Here is a 16598-nt window from a genome sequence, read left to right on the forward strand (position 1 = left end):
AAACAAAAATTGGAAATATGCACGGCTTTTAAAATATAACCACTTACTATTTCTCCTATTTTGGCTAGACTACAAAAAACAAGCAAACGATAGTTGGTCATTTAGCCCTTTAGGTTCAAGGCTCCCCATTTTAAATATCCATTCGCACTCCCTCCTCAGAATGGTCTTGTCAGCATCACCCCCTCTGGGGTAAATATTTACCACTTCAATGATAGCAAAGTTAACACTTTTTACATCTCCTCCATGATGGGTTTGTACATGCTTCGCTAGTGGGGTATCCCGGTTATTTCTGATGTCTCCCATATGCTCCCCCACTCTTCTCCTAAATTCCCCTTTAGTTTTACCTATATAATCTTTTGGACATGAGCATTTCGCCATATACACTACCCCTGTGGTTTTACAGTTGGAGAAATTACGCTGGTAACATCCTCCCTGTGGCCGAGCTGCGGAATGATTTCCCCGGTTCCATCCATCTACACATGCTGCAGTTCCCGCATTTGAAGAAGCCGCATGGCTTCCTGTCTAGCCAGGTACCACTCGGTTCCGACCTTCTGTATTGGCGGTGTACGAGCATATCTCTGAGCAACTTCCCTTTCCTGAAAGTGATGCTGGGGTATTCCCCCACCACCTCACCCAGTTCGGGATCCAGTCTAATGATGTCCCAATGTTTGAGCAATATTTTTCGGATCTCTTGATGCCTTATATCAAATGTTCCAATTATTCTGATATCCTCTTTTCCTTCCTTATTTCCCCCATTATTTTGTAGAAGTTTTTGCCTGTCCGTTTTTTTGGCATGCTCAAAGGCTGTCTCAAGTATATGCTCCGGGGATCCCTTTTCTCTAAATCTCCTGTACATGTCCCCTGCTTGCCTGTCAAAGAGATCATTTCTGGAACAGTTCCTTTTTAACCTCAGGAACTGTCCCTTAGGGATCCCTCTTTTCAGGGAGTTCGGATGGTAGCTTTGCCAGTGCAAGAGACTATTTGTGCTAGTTGGCTTCCGGTATATACTTGTGGAGATATCGCCTCTATCCTCTTTTCTGATGGTGACATCTAGGAAAGCCAACTCCCGTTTTTGGATCTCTGATGTGAATCTGAGACCCAAGTCATTATGGTTCAGGTCCCCCAGGAAGTCCCCAAATCTTTCTCTTGTCCCTGTCCACACCAAAAACACGTCGTCTATGAACCTGTACCAGACTAAAATAGAATCCTGCCACCAGCCAGATTCACCTCTAAACACTACTGTTTCCTCCCACCAGCTTAGGAACAAATTTTCATACGACGGGGCACAGGGACTCCCCATCGCGGTGCCCCTGAGCTGGTGGTAGTGTTTTCCATCAAATGTGAAGGTGTTATGAGTGAGCGTAAATTCTAGAAGGGACAGTACAAATGTATTATGCTCTCTGCAAGCCACCGACCTTTGTTGTAGGTAAAACTCCACTCCTCTCATCCCTGCCTCATGTGGTATACTGCTATATAAGGCCTCTATGTCAATAGATGCCAACCAGTATTCCTCCTCCAGATGTATTCCCTCCAATTTCAATAGCAGGTCTGCCGTATCCCTCAGGTATGACGGAGTGGCCACTACAAAGGGACGTAGAATTTGGTCCACATAGATTCCACAGTTCTGTAACAGGGAGTCAACCCCCGACACTGTGGGACGTCCCTGTAATGGATTCAACCCTTTGTGAACTTTTGGGAGTGCTGTTATGGACCTGGTGGTTAGGAGCACCTGGAACGACCTGATGGTTAAACTCACACAGGACAAGCTCTGGGAAGTGGGAGCTCTGCTGACCGCAACCCCTAATCCCATCACACACACTAGAAATAGCCGTGGAGCGTACCTAACTCTACCTAGACGCCTCTTCACAGCCTAAGAGCTAACTAGCCCTAGAGGTAGAAAATAAAGCCTACCTTGCCTCAGAGAAATTCCCCAAAGTAAAAGGCAGCCCCCCACATATATTGACTGTGAGTAAAGATGAAAGTCACAAACACAGAAATGAAACAGGTTTCAGCAAAGGGAGGCCAGACTTCCTAAACAGACAGAGGATAGGAAAGGTATCTTTGCGGTCAGCACAAAAAACTACAAAAAGACCACGCAGAGTGTGCAAAAAGACCTCCGCACCGACTCACGGTGCGGAGGTGCCACTCTGCATCCCAGAGCTTCCAGCTAGCAAGGCAAAATCATGACAGCACGCTGGACAAGGAAACAATGAACAAATAATTAACTAGCAGGGACTTAGCTTCTGCTGGAGTAGACAGGTCACCAGAAAGATCCAAGAGCGAACTTAACCAGTACAAGAACATTGACAGCTGGCATGGAGTAACGATCAGAGGAGTTAAATAGAGCAGCCAGCCTAAGACTAAACTAGGTCACCTGTGGAAGGAACCTCAGAACCAGCAGCTCCACTCACAGCCACCAGAGGGAGTCCATGGACAGAACTCGCCGAAGTACCATTCATGACCACAGGAGAGAGTTCGATAACAGAATTCACAACAGAGTGCATAGAACGTGGCTGTGAGTGGAAACTTAGGTAGCAGAAAATCATATTCCTGTTTTGAGATAAGATCCCAGGAGTGGGCCCCTTCCAGTAATATTCTCAATTCCTCCCCAAAGGTCCCCACTGGGCTGCGGTTCAGAATTTCATATGTTTCTCCATCACATAGAATAGCCTAGCACATCGAGCGATACTCGGTGTGATTCAAAATGACCAGATTCCCCCCTTGTCTGAGGGTTTAATTATCTGGTCATTCCTTCTGAGGTTATTCAGGGCTACACATTCATCCTCTGACATATTGCCGCTCTTTTCCCACTCCAGATTGTTTAGTTTTCTAAGGTCCCTCTCCACCAATAGTGCAAAGATGTCAATATTGCTGGTATCACCCTGCGGTGGCATCCTTGCACTTTTGTTTTTTAAAGATGTAAAAGGACCTTTTCCATCTTGAGGGGCTCTATCATTCTCTCGAAGGAGATCTAAGTGCCTGGTATCCCTCTATATCCTCATAATCAAGGCCATATTGATGGCATTCTTCCCGAGTATTATTTATTAAGCTTGGTAAGATTTGTATGTGTCAGTATAATCTGCACAATTGACAGACATTTAATAAATTGTGCTTTATGACTTATTGGTTGATTACCAGAAGTATTTCTTTCTTCATGAGATTGATCAGGTGGAGTCATAATAAATCATAATTATAAATATTAATTATGACAGATCCATATAATAGCATACTGCTAATTATAACTCTGGATATAGTAGTGTCTTCTCCAGGGGGCGCTCTGCTTTTTAATTTATTCTGATTTTATTTTTATCAATAAAGATTTGTGTTAGTTATGATTGATCTCGTCGTTACTCTGGGCTGTATTTATTGCTAGAGCTTGGGTTCATCAGATATATGAAGTGCCAGAAACCTGGATACTGTGGACATTTTGGTAATTGAGCTGTAATATTGTAATACAGAGCACAGACAGTCCCCGGGACCCCGACCTCAGACTTACATGTGACTCAGTTATGAATTAAAGACAAACCAAAAATATCTACCTGTTTTTCTAGTGCCACAGAATTTTTTTTGCCGTCTTTTAGCTTATGAAAGAACCTACAGAACCAATATTGTTTGGACCCCGATTGTTTCATTGCTACAGGCATAATCGTAGATTTAGGCATGTTCAGGGGATCACATTTTATTACTAACTTTTTACTTTAGTTTCTAGTTAAGAGGGGTGTGAAAAAATATCTGTAAAAATAAAAAAAAATTGTGACATCGCTGCATCTGCAAAACTGGACAACATTGGTCAGAAGAACAGAACCTTCCCCCCTCACACACAATCCCGACTTTCTTCATTAACCACACCTTCATATGGAAAAAAACTATTTTGGGATCATAGTAACATAGTAACATAGTAACATAGTAAGGCCGAAAAAAGACATTTGTCCATCCAGTTCAGCCTATATTCCATCATAATAAATACCCAGATCTACGTCCTTCTACAGAACCTAATAATTGTATGATACAATATTGTTCTGCTCCAGGAAGACATCCAGGCCTCTCTTGAACCCCTCGACTGAGTTCGCCATCACCACCTCCTCAGGCAAGCAATTCCAGATTCTCACTGCCCTAACAGTAAAGAATCCTCTTCTGTGTTGGTGGAAAAACCTTCTCTCCTCCAGACGCAAAGAATGCCCCCTTGTGCCCGTCACCTTCCTTGGTATAAACAGATCCTCAGCGAGATATTGGTATGATATATTGTATCATATAATGTTTTGCTTATTCTTTATTGTATTCAGTAAAATCAGAGCAAAAAACATGTGGATACACCGCTCCATCGAAGAAAAAAACCCAATGATGATCTCTTGTTTAAAAGGGGAGGAAAAAAATGGCAGAATTTCATTGGTTTTAAGATATCCTCCCACTCACATTGGTTTATGCACATCGTTTCAGTATATTGTATGGTAAAATTAATGGGGTAATTCCAAACTACAACTTGTCCTGCAAAATATAAACCTTTGTACAATCCTAGTGCTCTTTGAAAAAAAAAAAAAGTGACCCCCCCCCAGGAAGGGATCTGGTGCTCATCAGAGAACATCTCGTTAGTATCAGGGCATGAATACAATGGAGCGGCCCTGGGGCGATTACAGCTCATTCCCCTATGAGGGCTGGATGTTGTGACCGCTCACATAACAGCAACACATCCCAAATGTTATGTTAATCTCTTCTAACATCACTTTTACAATTAGCACCAACTAATCCCCTTTACTTTCCATAATGATTTGCACACAATGTCGGCACCAGGGCTGTGTCTGAGGGTCTATGGCAGGTGAAGACCATCACACCTTAAGGTACCGTCACACATAGCGACGCTGCAGCGATACCGACAACGATCCGGATCGCTGCAGCGTCGCTGTTTGGTCGCTGGAGAGCTGTCACACAGACAGCTCTCCAGCGACCAACGATCCCGAGGTCCCCGGTAACCAGGGTAAACATCGGGTAACTAAGCGCAGGGCCGCGCTTAGTAACCCGATGTTTACCCTGGTTACCATCCTAAAAAGTAAAAAAACAAACGCTACATACTTACCTTCTGCTGTCTGTCCTCGGCGCTCTGCTTCTCTGGTCTGGCTGTGAGCGCCGGGCAGCCAGAAAGCAGAGCGGTGACGTCACCGCTCTGCATTCCGGCTGACCGACGCTCACAGCCAGAGCAGGAGGAGAGCAGAGCACAGCGCTGGAGGACAGACGGCTGTAAGTATGTAGTGTTTGTTTTTTTACTTTTAGGATGGTAACCAGGGTAAACATCGGGTTACTAAGCGCGGCCCTGCGCTTAGTTACCCGATGTTTACCCTGGTTACCAGCAAAGACATCGCTGAATCGGTGTCACACACGCCGATTCAGCGATGTCTACAGGGAGTCCAGCGACGAAATAAAGTTCTGGACTTTCTTCCCCGACCAGCGATCTCCCAGCAGGGGCCTGATCGCTGCTGCCTGTCACACTGGACGATATCGCTAGCGAGGACGCTGCAACGTCACGGATCGCTAGCGATATCGTCTAGTGTGACAGTACCTTTAGCATCTACCCATAGATGGTATTTATTGACTAAGGTAGGTACCCAAACCATACAATGATGAAAATGCAACCTTGCACTCAACTTAAGGCGTACTACAATAAATCATTACGATCTCTAAGGCCCAGTCACACTTAGTGACGATAAAGCGATCCCGACAACGATACGACATGTCTGTGATCGTTGCTGCGTCGCTATGAGGTCGCAGGTGAGATGTCAAACAGTGCGATCTTCCCAGCAACGCAGCAGCGATGCGGCGACCTGTAGCGACCTGTACAACGATGTCGTTGGTCGTTGTGACCCTGTCACATGGCTGCTATTATGACGATACAGACCTCGATGAGGGACGTCTTGTGTGACGTAGTCACAAAGGCGTGCCTTTGCGTTGCCCTTTCCGCCCCCATTCAGTTCCGATTGGTGGTCGCTACTGCGTTCTGATTGGTCGGCGGCCTTGCCATATGAGGCGACACGATAGCTCTTCCGTCCTTTGTTCCTGAGCGCGTGGTGGATTGCAGATCGTTGTAGAGTTCTCCGGCCTGCGACTTCTATTCTTTTGTATTCTTCAACGGTTCTTCGGATATCTATACTTTGTGCACGGTAGGTATCGTTTGGGGTCTCAAATGCGTTTCCATTCCCTTTATTATAAGGCACCAACTAATCTGCTATCTTTGCTCTGGAAGGAGGGAGGGAGGGCTTTGTTGCTATCTGTGGTACATATACTTTTGCACATGGAGCCATTTTAGGTAGTCTCGTGGGCACAGAGGGACGGCAGACAGGCTTACTAGGCCTTATTTTTTAAATAATAAATTTGGCTCTATGCCGGTTCCATTTGCATGGCAGGGGTACACAGGCAGCATTGGTGTGGTCAGTGGAGGACTATTGGAAGGAGGGACTGCAGACTGGCCGAGATTATTAGCAGTCCTGGCACATTGTTCTCTATTCTACATTCACAGTAGTGTGGCTCATACATAACTTTTCAAAATGTTGTTTAAAATTTTCCATATATGCTCACTGTATGCTATTCTTTCTTTCAGATGTCTTTCAATACCGAGGAATTTGTACGGGAATTAATTGAGATGTATCGATCCCTGCCCTGCCTTTGGCAGATTAAATCCGCTGACTACAGTAACAGAAATAAGAAAAGGGAAGCATTTGCCAAACTTGTTGCTCTTTTTAAGCAGCATAACCCCAGCGAGAAGGTGGATGAGAGTGTTGTCTGGAAAAAGATCCAGGTTCTACGCACAGTTTATAAAAAGGAGCTGAACAAGGTGGTGAAGTCAAAGAAGTCTGGTGCCGCCACAGATGAGGTTTATGTGCCATCGTTATGGTACTTTGACTTGCTTGGCTTCACCCGTGACCAGGAGCTCCTACGCACAATGGCATCTTCAATGCGGCAGACCCTGGATGAAGACCCTGTGATCCCGACTGACACCCCTGTTGGAGATGTAAGTACCTTCTTTGCTTGCTTCCCTGTAAAAAGCCTTAAAACTTGGTGTCTCATGCCATAGTAGAATAGAAAATAGTAACTAAGTTTTTCCCTCTTATTATGCTGCATTTTCTCCAAGTTATCCCTTCCACTTCAGATAAGTACAATCCTTTACTTTTTTGCCCCACTCAGTGTTCATACCGTTGAATGAAAAAACCTATCCTGTAATACTAGTTCCTCCCCTTAATTCTTAATTTTCTGTTCCTGCAGCAAGATCTGCATGATGATCTGTCCACCCCGACCAGTGAGGACCTGCTGGGAGATGAACCGAGTCGGGCGGAGGCTACTGAGGGGTCGAGTGAAGACCCTGCACCCTCAACCCCCAACTCAGCTTATGTACCACGGCGGATTAACAATGGTCGTAGAAGAAAGGACACCGTGTAGCCATCAACAGAGTTGGTCACTTTGGCAAAGCAGATGTTAAGCCAGCAGAGTAACAGTACCGTGGACACCTTTGCCAACTTTGCCGCTGATCGGCTAGGGAAGCTGCAAGACACACAAAGGATCCACACAGAGAGGGTGATTTTTGAAACTTTAAGCAAAGCGGCAGCTGGTCAGCTGGATGAAAGGTCAAGTGTGCATAGTTTGATGGACCGTGATCCTTGTTCATGGCAGCCAATGAACGAAACGCCTGAGGCAATGCGTGGGACACCAGCACACCGTCGAATTCTATCTCATCCAAACATGCCGCTTGCCCCTCCAGCACAATATCCCAGGTTTTCCCATTCTTTCCTTGGACAATTATCTTCTCCGCCCAGCCAAGGATTTTTGAATGGTGAAAACCATTATGAAGAACTATAGTTCCATTTAACATTTAGGGTTATAAGTATAATTGTTGTACAGAAGTTATTTAATATAAAAGAGTTAAATTAAAATGTTAGTTAATGTTAAGATTTGTTATAAATAAAAGTGTTTTGATAATTCAAACTTGCAGTCTGCTTTACTGAATTCAGCATATAGTCATTTGCAGGTCTAGTAGGCGGAATAATGGGCTGGGTGCATGTATACAGATGCATACATATAATGATTGTGAGTGATGAAACATGTTTGTTGTTTTTAACAAAGCGTACACATCAGGGGATATAAACTGTAATTTTGTTTTATAAAGAATATAAAGATAGCAAGAACAAAAAACTTAAATATTACAAAACCAACAACAACAAAAAAAAATTAATGGCTGCCACTCTGTTGTTGTGTAGCCACAAAACGAGCCAGCATCACTCCGTGCTGTTTGACTTGCTCAGTCAGTGTCCTCTGTGTCGCCATCATCCTCCTGTGTGATGCCTGGAGGTCCTCTAATGTTGGGATTTCTATGGAGGGAATGGTAAAACTTAGTTTGTTCATGCATCTAACTATCATGTACGTGTTTGTTATTTAACACTTACGGTTTCCGTGTAAATCGGGTGATGAAGAACTAAGGGACCACCCGGATCCTCTGGCATCACCGCCTAGGGAAAGATACAACACTTCATAATACACGACAGTCCTATCCTTTACAAGTTGTATGGACTTTTTTTTAGTGCAAGAATTACCGGGGGACAAGGCTTCACCCATGTCACGGAGTGATGCTGGCGAGCCTGTAGGTGACGAGCCTGTAGGTGACGAGCCTGTAGGTGACTCCGGCTGGGGCTCCGGGTCTGCTGGTGCTGGAGAAAAAATAAATTATTGCATTATTACATACCTGAGGTGCTGCACTGTAATTACGGTTGTAACAAATGTGCCGCCATATACTGGGGCGTATTTTGGGTCATATGATCAGGGGCCTCATTGTATGCAGGACTGTGCAGTGCCGGGTGTGCACGAGGAGCACAGGGCGTAGCCGGGTGTGTACGAGGCATGCGGAGCCGAGCCGGGTGTGTACGAGGCGTGCGGAGCAGAGCCTGGTGTGTACGAGGCGTGCGGAGCCGAGCCGGGTGTGTACGAGGCGTGCGGAGCAGAGCCTGGTGTGTACGAGGCGTGCGGAGCAGAGCCTGGTATGTGCGAGGCGTGCGGAGCCGGGTGTGTACGAGGTATGCGGAGCCGAGCCGGGTGTGTACGAGGCGTGCGGAGCCGAGCCTGGTGTGTACGAGGCGTGCGGAGCCGAGCCTGGTGTGTACGAGGCGTGCGGAGCCGAGCCGGGTGTGTACGAGGCGTGCGGAGCAGAGCCTGGTGTGTACGAGGCGTGCGGAGCCGAGCCGGGTGTGTACGAGGCGTGCGGAGCCGAGCCGGGTGTGTACGAGGCGTGCGGAGCCGAGCCTGGTGTGTACGAGGCGTGCGGAGCCGAGCCGGGTGTGTACGAGGCGTGCGGAGCAGAGCCGGGTGTGTACGAGGCGTGCGGAGCCGAGCCGGGTGTGTACGAGGCGTGCGGAGCCGAGCCGGGTGTGTACGAGGCGTGCGGAGCCGAGCCTGGTGTGTACGAGGCATGCGGAGCCGAGCCGGGTGTGTACGAGGCGTGCGGAGCAGAGCCTGGTGTGTGCGAGGCGTGCGGAGCCGAGCCGGGTGTGTACGAGGCATGCAGAGCAGAGTGTGTACGAGGCGTGCGGAGCAGAGCCTGGTGTGTGCGAGGCGTGCGGAGCCGGGTGTGTACGAGGCGTGCGGAGCAGAGCCGGGTGTGTACGAGGTGTGCGTAGCAGAGCCGGGTGTGTACGAGGCGTGCGGAGCAGAGCTGGGTGTGTGCGTAACGGACCGGCATGTGTGTGTGTACGGAGCAGAGCATTATGTGCGGTCAATAAACAAGATGAGCACTGTGTGGTATATATGTGTGTATACATGCCCCTCATTTTACAACGGTGTGTCTGACGTTGGGTGCACGCCACCCAAAAAATGTTGGATCTGCCATGAATGTGCTGACAGTCTCTGCATACTCATCAACTGGGGAGGCAGCACGAAAAGTGCCGAGGGCAGCAGAAACACTAAAAACGGTCGTGGCCATATACTATGCTAACCTATCTTAACAACACTCACCACGATGTGGAAGGCTCTGTGACCGGATGCTGGCTAGGCGCTCACTGGACCTGTACTGCAGATCCGCCAGCTTCTTCCGGATCTGGGTACTGGAGCGCTGCACCCCAAATCTCTGGGCTAGGCCCCGACTGATCCTGCGCAGCACAGCCTGCTTATGGAGGACAGGATGTTCTGGGTGATTAGGACACCCATAATCACAGGCATCTACCTCTGTTACCAGGTAATGCACTTCTGCGTCACCCCAAGGTGTTGCACGTCGCCTGGCCGCCATTTTGCCGCCACTAGTTACAAGCAAGGCCGCAGCAATGTCCTTTAACCCGCCCACACCGCATCAGCACCGTAAACCACGCCCACGACGCATCAACGTCACCGCGGTTATTAGACGACGCTACTGCGTTCACGAAGGAAGCGCCCTGTAATGTAATCTCCAGGTCAGACCGAAAACGCTACTGCGTTCTAAAAGTTACGCATTATCAATACAGCGTCTCCAGTTGCACAGGAAGACTGGAGTGTTGGTGGTTTAATGTATGGATATGTATTTATGCTTAGATAGGTATTTATATTTGTATGTCTGTGAGTATGTATGTGTATATGTAGGTATCTGTAGATTTCAATGTTGGTGTATATGGATGTATACATAGGAATACACGTATGTATATACGGGCCCTTACTGCAGAAAGAATGAGAAACAAAGCTTTTTTGCAAAGTAAAACACAGTTTATTAGACAAATCAGTTCAATAATTAAAACAGTGTATAAATGTCAGTAGTAGCCCACTATAAGTTCTGATGCTGCCAAGTAACAGCACCAGGACCGTTAAAATATTGGCAGTAGTTGTCTCGGCAGGTCTTCGCATCGTGGGTGTTTCTGCCAGGTACCAATGGTTGAAGGCCTGCAATTGCAGGATCATTTGCGCGCCATTCACCGAGCTGCACTTCCCCATTTTCTAGGCCCACAGAGTCCATGAAGCCTGGTGGACTGTACGCCAAAGCATCGCGACGGCGAAGGAAGTTGTGAAGCACACAACAAGCCAAAACAACGGAGTCTATCGATTCAAGCTTCATGTTAATAGGCGTGTGGAAAACTCTGAAGCGATTAGCCATGATACCGAATGCATTTTCTACAACCCGACGTGCCCTTGACAAGCGGTAATTGAAAATTCTTCTTTCCTCTGTTAGACTTTTTTGGGGGAACGGTTTGATAAGATTGGGATGAAGCGGGAAGGGCCTCATCACCGACAAAAACAAAATGAAGGTTGCCTCTAGTCTCAGAGTTGGGAGGCAAGTGAAGTTCACATTTGTTCAAACGCTCTCCAAAGAGTGTGTGCTCTAAAACACCACCATCGGAAACCCTTCCGTTCATGCCAACATCTACATTTATGAATTCGTAATTCGCGTTAACAAGGGCCATCAGGATGATGCTGAAATAGCCCTTATAATTAAAGAAGTAGGATCCGCTGTTCGGTGGTTGAGTGATCCGGACATGTTTCCCTTCCAAAGCCCCACCACAGTTAGGGAACTGCCAAAGCTGCTCAAAATCCGAGGCAATCTTTTTCCATTCATCCTCAGTGTTGGGAAACTGCATGTAGCTACGTAGACTGGAAAATCGCATCACATGTCTCTGGAATTAGAACGCTGAGCAGGGGCCTTGAAATGGCTGAAGAAACATGCAAGTCTTGCAGCGAGCGCCCGGTGGCCAGGAATCGCAGCATGACTGCCAATCTTTCATCGGCCGGGATGGCAGCACGCATCGCTGTATCCTTCCGTTGAATCAGTGGAGTAATTCTTTCCAGTAAATGTTTGAAGGATTCCTCAGACATCCGCAGATAGTTGCGGAAATCATGAGGATTCTTATCCTGAAGCTCTCTTACAAGTTGCATGTGGGACAAATCAGACCTCTTCTGCAGCCACTCTGGTCCACATGCGATGCTTTCGTTTGGAACGCCTCTCTTGCATCCGGGCCTCATCTTGCCGCCGAGCTTCCTCAACCAGCAATGCAGCAAACACAACAGCACACTGCGCATTGTTCATGATGCTGCACACTGAAACACAAAAGAAAAAGATGAGAAAGTTAATAAATAAAGAAAGAAAAAAAAAATTTATAAAAAAAATAAATGCACTCCATTCCGTTACCATGCATGACAGAAAACATGCTGTATGGGTGTGCAAGCACAAGACCCCCTAAAATAGCAGCCCGTGTAAAAGTATATGTACACAGATAGCAGCCAAGCCCTCACTCCCTCCCTCCACAGCAATGATAGCAGGAAATTATTTGTAGGTGCCCTATAAAAAATTTAGGGGACTATGAAAACGGACTTGCGACCCCAAAAACACCTACCGTGCACAATGTATAGTTGTCAGAAGAATCCTTGAAGAACAGATTATCGAAATGGAAGAGGAGTCGCAGGCCGGAGAACTCTACAACGATCTGCTCCACCACGCGCTCAGGAACAAAGAACGAAAGGGCTTATAAAATGTGTCGCCTAGGCATGGCCGCAAACCAATCAGAACGCAGTAGCGACCACCAATCGGAACAGAATGGGCGCGGAAAAGGCAACGCAAATGCACGCCTATATGTCGGTGTCTGAGTCGTCAATGAGGTCGTTGGTAAGGTGTCAAACACAGCGATGTGTGTTCCCCAGCGGGACCTCAACGATCAAAAAATGGCCCAGGCCATTCCGACACGACCAGCGATCTCACAGCAGGGGCCTGATCGCTGCTACGTATCAAACATAGCGAGATCGCTACCGAGATCGCTGTTGCGTCACAAAACTTGTGACTCAGCAGCGATCTCGCTAGCGATCTCGCCAAGTGTGACGGGGCCTTTACAAACGTATCTGTCACATTTGACATTCAGTAGTGACTACAATAATGAAAGCGTGATAAACAAAGATAATAACAAAAGTATATACATTAGCCATAGTGGTGTACAAACCTACAGGTGTCCAAACAAACAGGTATGACCCCCCCCCCCCCGCTCTTCCCGGGGGGGTAATAGGATCCTTATGCCAAAAAAAAAGTGTTTTGGATCCACACACTGGAGGCATTGAGCCCCAAAGGTCGAAACAGGGACTATGATTTGGCTCCATTTATATACTAGATTGTGGCCCGATTCTAACGCATCGGGTATTCTAGAATATGCATGTCCCCGTAGTATATTGACAATGATGATTCCAGAATTCGCGGCACACTGTGCCCGTCGCTGATTGATCGAGGCAACCTTTATGACATCGTCACCATGGCAACCATTATGACATCTACGTCGATACTGTGCCCGTCGCTGAATCAGAAACGTGAGATGTCTACGTCCTTTATGACATCATCGTCGCTGTGCCCGTTGCTGATAGGCCTCGACCAATCAGAGAGGCAGGATGTCTACATCCTTTATGACATCATCGTCGCTGTGCCCGTTGCGGATTGGTCGAGGCCTGGCGGCCTCGACCAATCAGAGACGCGGGATTTCCTGGACAGACAGACAGACAGACAGACGGAAAAACCCTTAGACAATTATATATATAGATAACTGAATGCTGATGGGTCACTTACTACCTTGAGATGTATCTTCTGTTTTCATAAAAATACAGTACAGACCAAAAGTTTGGACACCTTCTCATTTAAAGATTTTTCTGTATTTTCATGACTATGAAAATTGCAAATTCACACTGAAGGCGTCAAAACTATGAATTAACACATGTGGAATTATATACTAAACAAAAAAGCGTGAAACAACTGAAAATGTCTTATACTCTAGGTTCTTCAAAGTAGCCACCTTTAGCTTTGATGACTGCTTCGCACACTCTTGGCAAAATGTACATGTTGCAAAGAATGTTGGGGATAACAATCTTATCTCTAAGGCTAGGGTCACATTACGTTAGGGCAGTCCGTTTAGCGCATAGCTCTACGGACTGCGCTAACGCAATGTCCCAAAAGGGATCGCGTAAAGCTGATCCTGCTAGCGCAGATCCCTGATCTGCGCTAGCGAGGAACGGACCGCGAAAGCTGCAAGCAGCGTTCGCGGTCTGTCACTCAAATGACGCGACACATTGCTAGCGCACGCCCAATATGGGCGTGCGCTAGCGATGCGTTCACCATTACAGGCAATGGTGGTGTTAACGGACTACGTTACACCGCATCATGCCACGGTGTAACGTCCGTTAAACGCGGTCACATAATGCAATGTGACCCTAGCCTAAGTAAAGGGGGTAGTTACATGAAAAGCATTTATCACAGTCACCGAATGGATAATACATGTATGAACGCTAAGGTCTGAACACTAGGATCCCAAAAAATGACAAAAATTGGGTTCAAAGATCCCTTACATAAATGGGGTAGTAGTGAGCATGCGTGTCCAGAGATGGGCAAAACTTATTCAAATAGAATCCTCGATTTTTACTAAAATCCTTCCGTATTCTCTAGAATATTTTTAATTCATTATGTTCAAATTCAGTAACATTTTAGCCAGCTGTGGCCGGCATTTTGCAGAACTGTAGAGAGCTAGTAAAAGGTTTAAACACAAACTTATACTGCACACCTGTCCCCCTGCTGCCTCCCCTGCCATGTCATTGGAGATGTGGAGAGCGGCGGCAAGAATTGCCAACTCTTCACCGTTGAACGGGACTTCTAGCCATGATCAGGCCTCAGAAATAACTGACTCAAAGTCATGACATATGCATTTGTATAAAGTACAGGGACGTCCAGGCCTGGTCATAGCAGGAAGTCCTGGTCTAGAGTGCAGAGGCTGGAGATGCAGAAAGAAGCGAGTTAAACCAAAACACGAACAGCAGAGACAGTAGTGGTATTGTGACAAGGAAATAGTGAAGTGTGCTTTTTTATTTTTTCTTTATTTTTTCTTTGATAGCCGTGGCATACGATTAGGGATCAGCTGATGCCGCACAGTCTGGAGAAGGTGGAGGGAGATGAGTGAGAGGCTTAGATGACTGTCACCTGAATTTGGAGGGAACAATTTTCAGCCATAGAGGCGGGGTTTTTGGGTGTTTGATTCACCCTTTCCTTACCCGCTGGCTGCATGCTGGCTGCAATATTGGATTGAAGTTCATTCTCTGTCCTCCATAGTACACGCCTGCGCAAGGCAAGATTTACCTTGTGCAGAAGTCTAATTTCTCACCTCTCAACTAGAAGAATGTAGAAGAACTTTCTAAGGAGAAAATTATGAAGGGCATTTACAATTGAGTTTCTTGGTTGAGTTATCATTTGCAGTAAATTCCAAAAAATGTTGCACCAGTTATTTGTAAAGAAGATGCATTACATTTATAAACCTCCTGTCTAGAGCGGTTTCTCAACTTTTTAAAAAGTCACTATCAATAAATCTTTCTTGAACGTCTTTTGGACAACAGCCAGTGTCCAGATCACATCCATGTTTTAAAAGAGCAGCAAACATAAATGAAGTATGAAAACATTTGATTCTATAAAAAAAAAAAAAAAAAAAAAAAAAAACTTTAGCAGAATAAGAAATCAAGGATTTTACGTTAACATTTTTCAGACAAATGTTGTGCAGATCAGTATCACAAGAAGTATTGAGGTACAAGAGTCCTTCCATTTAAGTGTTGGGTAGTTCTACAGGACTATCGGTCCTGCCCAACACTAGGGGTACCGGTGTTCATCCGTTTTCTTATCCGATATTTCATGAATAGGATGGCTTCAAGAAATCCCACACATCTGTATCACCGACACTTAAGGTACCGTCACATTAAGCGACGCTGCAGCGATCCAGACAACGATCCCGATCGCTGCAGCGTCGCTGTGTGGTCGCTGGAGAGCTGTCACACAGACAGCTCTCCAGCAACCAACGACGCCGGTTTCCTGGTAACCAGGGTAAACATCGGGTTACTAAGTGCAGGGCTGCGCTTAGTAACCCGATGTTTACCCTGCTTACCAGCGTAAACGTAAAAAAAACAAATACTACATACTTACCTTCCGGTGTCTGTCCTCCGGCGCTGTGCTTCTCTGCACTGACTGAGCGCCAGCCAGAAAGCACAGCGGTGACATCACCGCTGTGCTCTGCTTTCCGGCTGGCCGGCGCTCACAGTGCAGAGAAGCACAGCGCCGGAGACAGACAGCGGAAGATAAGTATGTAGTGTTTTTTTTTTTTTTTTTTTTTTAAGTTTACGCTGGTAATCAGGGTAAACATCGGGTTGCTAAGCACGGCCCTGGGCTTAGTAACCCGATATTTAACCTGGTTACCAGTGAAGACATCGCTGAATCGGCGTCACACGCCGATTCAGCGATGTCTGCGGGAGTCCAGCGACTAAATAAATTATGGACTTTCTGCGCCGATCAACGATGGCACAGCAGGATCCTGATCGCTGCTGCCTGTCAAACTGAACGATATCGCTAGCCAGGACGCTGCAACGTCACGGATCGCTAGCGATATCGTTCAGTGTGACGGTACCTTTAGAGATAAATCAGTGGTGCAATTTGCCAAAGGGTTTTTTAAAAAATGGCTCCACTGCCACAGATTCAGGGAAAAAGAAGTTCAGGAGACGGCGCTGACCTGATGTCAATAATGATGACGTGTGACCATGGAAGACACCACTGAGAAGCGATAAAAATATAACCGGACTAGACAACCTCCTGGGCACTATATACAGCAGATGTAAAG

The 16598-nt window shown here is 46.5% G+C and overlaps 1 pseudogene; it reads right to left on the minus strand.

The window, feature by feature from the left end:
- Positions 1–10756: 10756 nt before the first annotated feature.
- On the minus strand, positions 10757–11851 carry LOC138637925 (uncharacterized; annotated as a pseudogene).
- Between the last annotated feature and the right edge of the window lie 4747 nt (positions 11852–16598).

The sequence above is a fragment of the Ranitomeya imitator genome, chromosome 5 (assembly GCF_032444005.1).
Source record: "Ranitomeya imitator isolate aRanImi1 chromosome 5, aRanImi1.pri, whole genome shotgun sequence".
In the NCBI taxonomy this organism is placed as follows: Eukaryota; Metazoa; Chordata; class Amphibia; order Anura; family Dendrobatidae; genus Ranitomeya; species Ranitomeya imitator.